Here is a 7500-nt window from a genome sequence, read left to right on the forward strand (position 1 = left end):
CGTGTGTATGTGTGTGTGTATGTATATGTGTGTGTGTGTGTGTGTGTGTGTGCGTGTGTATGTGTGTGTATCTGTATGTGTGTGTGTGTATGTATATGTGTGTGTGTATGTATATGGTTGTGTTTGTGTGTGTGTGTGTGTGTGCGTGTGTGCGTGTGTATGTGTGTGTATCTGTATGTGTGTGTGTATGTATATGTGTGTGTGTGTATGTATATGGTTGTGTTTGTGTGTGTGTGTGTGTGTGCGTGTGTGCGTGTGTATGTGTGTGTATCTGTATGTGTGTGTGTATGTATATGTGTGTGTGTGTATGTATATGGTTGTGTTTGTGTGTGTGAGTGTGTGTGTGTGTGTGTGTGTGTGCGGCTATGTTACAACACACCTTACCGGCTCTTCGTAGCTTCATCAGAAAGCTGCCATATTTTTCCACGCTTTCAGTTTGATGTGCCGCAAACGCAGTGATGTGCGGTCATGACTAACATGTTTAAAAACACGTTTCTGTTCATTAACGTTTTAATGGGTTGTGCTTTTCCTTTCCCGTTCCTGTCTGGCCGCGGTATTTTGATTATGAAATCATCGGCAGCCGAAGTGGCTCGTGTGAAATTAAACACAGGGCCGATGATGTTTCAGGCCTGGTCTTGCGCACGCAGAAAGACTGAAGTGATCATTGTGTCTGTGGCCTGAACAAGCCCAAACCCCACACCACAAACCATTAAATAATTACTTTTTCATTGGGTCTGCTTTGAGCGTTTCGCTGCGAAATCCACTGTGTGTGAGTCTGTCTCATCAGTGTCCCGCGAGCCAGAGATCTGCCCACCAGCTCTCCACCAATTTATCCCGATAAGTGAACCCATGTGTGTGTGTGTGTGTGTGTGTGTGTGGGTGGGTCGATGTGTGTGTGTGCATGTATGTGTGTGGGTGTGTCTGTGTGTATGTGTGTGAGTGTATGTGGGTCTGTGTGTGTGTGTGTGTGCGTATGTCCGTGTGTGTGCTTGTCTGTGTGTATGTGTGTGTGTCTGTGTGTGTGTGCCTGTCTCTAACAGCACTCTTGTATGAATGCAGCAATCATATGGCATCTATACCCTCCAGCTGAGTTATAGCCTTCCGCTGGTTGGAAAGACAGTATAGTGTGCCTTTACACACACACAGACACACAGACACAGACACACGCGCGCGCACACACACACACACACACACACACACACACTCACACACACTATCCTCCAGCTTCTGGGGAAATATTAAATATAAATTATTACGTATAACCATGTTTTAAACGTTATTTCGATAAATTTAATTTCAAGGTCAGTTAGAAAAAATGAAATATTTAAAATAATCAGCCAGCATCTCCTCCTAGCTTGTGTTTCCAGTTAAGCTCGCGGGCTGCAGTGCCTCCGCGCAGCAGTTTGCTGTAGCGTTGCCGCTTTTCGTGAGCCGTAGCACGGGTTTCTGTCGTTTCCTGCAACATTAACTCATTTTACACCATTCCTCACGGGCGTGAACGTCTCATTTGGAACGAGTATCTCGCGAAGTTGCAACGCGAGCGTTTTTAACGGTCATAATTACATATTCTAAAAACAAGCAGAACTTTTAGAAAGTTTTCCGTTTAGTCCCTGCCTCAGATGGCCATTGAGAATACGGACTGTTTAACGGGATGGTTATAAATATTATGGAAAACTCAGCTCAAGAAGCTGAAGAGGATGTGGCTATGTTTTAAGAGGACTCACTTCACCATAATGTAATGACACACTTAATAAACTGTTGCATAAACAAGTAAAACTATACTGATATTTATATTACTATGACAATGCTGATAGATAATGTTACAGTGATATGTCCTTGCCAGTAAAACTTTGAATTGTTTTGTAGCCTGTTGTCGTGGTATGTGGATGGATGGGGCCTCTCCATTATCAAGCAAAAATTGTACATATTTGTTAATTGAATACATACTGTATTTGGGAAAGTTTAGTTACAACAGGCAATACCACTCATATCTTGTTTGTTTTTTTGTTTGTTTTTTTACAATAGTATTTATTAGTCTTTTTTTATATGTACAAAGAGGGCTATAAGGTAATATTGCTTGGCATTGGTACCTCATTTCCTGACCAGCTCTGTATACAATCTGAATTAAAGTTAAGTACAATAATGAGGAATTAAGTGTAGCAGAGGTGGAAAGTCCAGAGGCTAGAGAGTAAAAGTCCACCCATGCTGATTTCATGAATTAGTTCTACCTCCTGGCTGAGGAATTGTGATAATTAGCAAATCCACGTGATTAGAACAAAATAGTGTTGATGACTTTATTTTTCTGAACCTGGACTTTACTTATCCCATGTGTCCTCGTCACATTACCTGTTCCGACAGAAGACCATGTTCACGTGCGAAGCGAGGCTGCTGCAAATCACCCCGGAGCACACCTTTAAATCACCGCGGACGGTCCAACAGCCAATCACGTGGAGCGCAACGCGCGCAACACATTTCACTGTGTTTTACACTCTCCGCACGAGACTTCATAGGTCCATCTATAGTCTTGTCAAAACAATTATATGACCATGAAATTATCCAGATTACTCGCGAAAGTGTATGAAATATATTCCCAACCCTTCCTGTGGTCAGTTTAATGAAACGAGCCATCTGGCTTTGCTGCACGTTCAATAAATATTTTCCCAGTAGCCAACGTGAACGCACGCATGGCATCAAACCTGTGATAGCAACTATTTGGCCTCGTACATAGCCTCCTCTTTTTTATTTAATTGTTCATTTATCAGAGACCACACAAGTAGACGTTGTAACAGGATTAAAAACATGATTAGCGAAAGCTAATTTGCAAAGATGACACGAATGAAGGGCAGTTATTTACAACAACAACAAAAATAGAATACATATCCAGGGGTGTGTAGGTGCAGGAATATGTGTATGTATGCTTGAATGTGTGTCGAGACATACAGTTCTCCTGGATAAAATATAAAATATTGTAGGAGATTATATTCCCCCTCCCTGTAACTCGGGTATAAATTGAAAAAAATTCCGCCGAATTCCGTTGGTATTCGTTGTTGTGGAGAGCCTCGCGCTGCCTGTGTGAAGCGCGCGCTGCCGGTGGCCCTTGCCCGCCGCGACCCCCGGTGCGCCCCGGTGGTCCAACGGGGGCAGCGGCCGTATGAGGTGTCAGGTGAGGCAGGAAAGTGGCTGCGTTCACTCCGGCCCGAAAAAAAAAAAGAAGCCCGCTGCTGCCAAATACACTGTAACCACACTGGACCACACATGCATTAAAGCGCATTTAACCAAAAAAAAAAACACACAAAAAAAAACATTATTTCTGGCTTCCGTAAGATTACACTTTAGGTTAATAGGCTAGTCTACGATCGGACTCACGGTGGGCCGTTTCTTTTAAGGGAAATGAACGAAACTATGCAGGTCTGTTGCGGTTGTTGTGTGCTTTTTAATTGCTGCTGTGCGTGTTGTTTTTATTATTGTTGTTGTTGTTGTTGTTCGTGTTGTTGTTGTTGTTATAAATTGGTTAGCATCAGGTTATGCCCTGAGAGTGTGACGATTGCTTCAGCATTTTCTCAAAGCGTGTATGACGTCATCGACGTTTCCTCAGTGTCGGAATTTTATTAGGCATTTATTTGATCTAAATTGTTTGCCCTTAACGTTGATTTACAATTATGCTGCAAGAGATTTTTCTTCTCTTCTTTTCTTCTCAAAGCAAGTTGGTGCGTTCATTTTTGTTGCGCAACAAAAATGTAGTATTCACATCTTAGAATTAAGTGAATGGCTAATCTCTCTATAATATTAAACATCACATCCAAGGCAGTTAAATGAGTTAAAATAATTGTATGGAAAGAATCCGAACAAATATAGCCCTACCCCTTAAAACATGTATATTATCTGTTTATTATTGCCAGAGCCTACTCATTAAAATGCAGTTTGTCACAAACAGGCAACGTGTTTTTTTTTTAAGGCTTAAATATACTCAAATCTTAAATAATGCATTACAGACAATATTTCCTTTGTGTTAAACGCGTTGCTGCTCCATGCTGCTGTCCTAGTCCCTCTGGCTGACCACCTTAAAAGCGCCGATTGTACAATTAACGCAACCCTCAGGTACCGCGGCCTACGTCCACAGAGCACAGCTGTAAAACGCCAAGGTAGTTTATACTGCGGTTGACGGAGAATTAACGTGCTTTTATTGGAAACAAACACCGCTTGAAAATCAGCTAGCTACTGCTTGCTGGCTGCCGTATTTCTGGTGCGAATGTAAATACCCGTTAACGCGGGCCATGCTTCATGTCAGTGAAAATCAAACCAGCATAAAAAAAGCAGAGATAAAACGCAGGAGAAACGCGCAGGCAGCGAGCAGGGGTAGTAACATGCTGTAATTAACTTTGCCTTAAACCGTTCCCAAAAGCCGTTTTGCAGGGGAAACGTAATACTCGCAGACGTAAAAGCTGGTGAAAGTGGAATGGAATCATGACCTGTTTAGTATGGCAGAAGCCTTAATGAAAATATATATTTTCTTTTTGAGCCTAATAGCAGGTCTACTTCGTTTTGCGACTTCCATGTCCTTTCTTGTGGGTTAGAAATGTTTTTCATATATTTTTTTTCTTATGGAAAGCTCAAAGTTTCAGCTTTGAGGGAAAAATAAAACGGACCTTTTTAGGAGCAAGGGGAAATATTTAATACCCAGAGGGCTTCTTTCAAGCTAAGCACAAATTAAAAATAGCCCTTAAAATTTAGATTAGGCTACATCAAATTTTGAAACTGGCAAGTGGGTTTGTTGGATGAAACTACAATGGAATTCCTTTTTCTTTTTTTTTGAAAGAATATATTTTGGTTTGGTGGCTGACCGTCGAAAATTATGCATTATCTTTTCCCCCTCAAAGGAACCGGTCCATTGTAAACACCCCACTCCCTACACTGCAGTTAAAACACAAGGGTCTATGAAATATAAGGCGATGACTTTCAAGGTTTTGGTCAGAAGTTTTTTTTTTCTAGTCTACATAGAAAGTTTGAGTGGGGTGAAGGGGTAGCTGCCTATGTCTAACTTTTAGCTATGTTCACTCTACATAACTCAGTGTTCAGACCTTGCATTATTTCAACGTGCGGCTTTGGTGGGTGATTAAAAACTCACTGGGTTCTCGAAATATATATATTGTATATATTTATATATACAAGTGGTTTTACACGCACACACTCACCTTGATTTCGGTGACGTATAAGCTCTCTGGCCGTGGGACATTGAGGACAACCACAGTTTGTGTTAGCGGCTCTCTAAAAAGCTAGGCGAGAGTGTGACACATCAAGTCACTTCTCAGTGCGACTGGCAGTTGGTTCTCCGGTCACTCACGGTCGGTTTTCGCTTGTGGCATGGGCACATCTCGACACGGCAATTAAAGGAGGGCAGCCTGTCATTGTGGCGACGGTTATCACAAGTTGGGCCACTTCGCAGAGCTGGTCCTAAGTCATCGAGATGTTGAAAACGATGCTTACATACTGTGAAGGGTCATGACTCATTTACGGTCAGTTCCTGACCCCACATTACATTTTAAGCGGTGGAAGAATTGTGCGGAGCATTATCCCAAATTACATACGGGTGGTGACCGTTACTTGCAGCCTATGTGGGACGCTGTGGAACGATAACCGTCTGACTCGAGTGCACGTGACACAGCGTGACACAACTTGCGCATAACAATCGTCATCATGCATTTCGAAATGGAGTTCATTCTCATATGACTACAAAAGGCCCATGAGCAATTAACGTCTGTCATAAACAAGCCGTTGTAGAACTGGGGCCAGCACTGTAACAATAGACAAACAACGGCGACTCTGTCTGCACGAGTCTTTTATGTCGTTTTGTTGGCACGCTGAACTCATTTTACTACGGGCCACTGGGACCGGGTGTCTGTAACACAATAATGCACAGAAGATCCGAATTTCGGGTTTTGATATTGTTTTAAATTGATATTTGTATTCACTGTGGTGTTTAATTTGAAAATAATGTATCAATATACTATTTAAGGCTGTAGGCAAAATAGAAAGGAAACGCGACTGAGCTTAATATAGCTGTGTCTCACGATGTGCGCCCAACCGTCCCATAAGTAATATTAAAATAGAGTTAATTGTTGGCCTACATTGATATAATACGCATTCATCCCTCTTGGACTTGGACTTAAATTAATCAAATATAAAAAATTGCTGAAAGTCACATCATTTCATTTCATATGGTGGTGTCACGTTTTTTTTTCAAACTGAAATATCAGTTCGGATATTATTCATTCAAGTTTGAATTTCCAAGACAAATAGGTCCACGAATCCTAAAGGAACTGTATATGTTAAACGCCCCGTAACGCCTCATAATGTGGTGGTTGAAAATAAGGTTGGGGTGTCTGACGGGTTGGACACAAAATAAATACGCTTAACTCTTCTACCATATGCAAGAATGTATTTTTTTTTTTTTTTCAGTTTCTCTCAAAGTCGGGAGCAGCGAGTTCTTTTTCTTATTTAAAGCACACCCTTTGAAAGTCATGCAAGAGGACGTTTGCGGTGAGGGCGCATTTTGTGGAGGCAGTGGTAGCATTAAAAAACAATTTCTGTCTAGCATTTTAAATGCGCTCCGACCAGAATGCTCAAGAGAGTTGTCGGTGGGACCGATTTTAGAAAAAAGAGAAGGCCAAATAAAAAAAAATAAAAAAAAGGAAAAGCCATGGCTTGGATTGTCAGCTGAAATATAATGGGTTTTAAGTGGGCCGGAATGATTACTTTCTCTTGGAAACTCCAATGCGAGGTCGACGGGCTGATCAATCCGGCGACCTGTCATGATGCGCGGCCTTGTGTGCGCGCGAGAGGCGTATCTTGCTTTCATGTGTCTTTGGTTCCTGGAGCCGTTAATGACTCAGCGACATGTGTCCCCCTTTTCATGTGGTTGCGGGACGCAGACGAGCAGAATCAGCTTTGTGTACTGCTAAACATAATTGTATACTCCCGACTTTAAATAAGGCCTTAAAAGTTGCGTTTATATTTAGTGCGCCAGTGATCTTTTCAAAAGCAACAGGCAAATGCGCTTGGGATCGTCACAGGGGGAGCGACGGCAAGACAGGGATGAAAAGGATGACTTTTGGTGAGAAAAGCGCATTCTCAAGTAGGTGAAAAACATTTGAAGTAAAAAAAAAACTCAGATGCAAATAAAGGTTCATATTTGCACCTAAACACAGTCTTTTGTTTATAACGCTCTTAGTCCATACAAAGTGTTGTGAAGTAGTGAAATAAAATACCTGTATATGGAATATGAGAACTATAAGATCTATATCTTATTTTACAATTTTATGTGCATTATGTACATAGAAATTGGTTTCTTACAACACGCTTTCTGCCAGGCCAATGTCCTCTCGTGCACCTCTAGATACAGAACAAAAGAAATCATGTCTAGCACGTCCTTTTCGCCAAAGCCATAGGTAAATACAGTAGGTAACTGTGGGGCCTAGTCACTCTCCACTGCAGATAGACCAC

This window comes from Conger conger, chromosome 5 (genome assembly GCF_963514075.1).
Source record: "Conger conger chromosome 5, fConCon1.1, whole genome shotgun sequence".
NCBI lineage: Eukaryota > Metazoa > Chordata > Actinopteri > Anguilliformes > Congridae > Conger > Conger conger.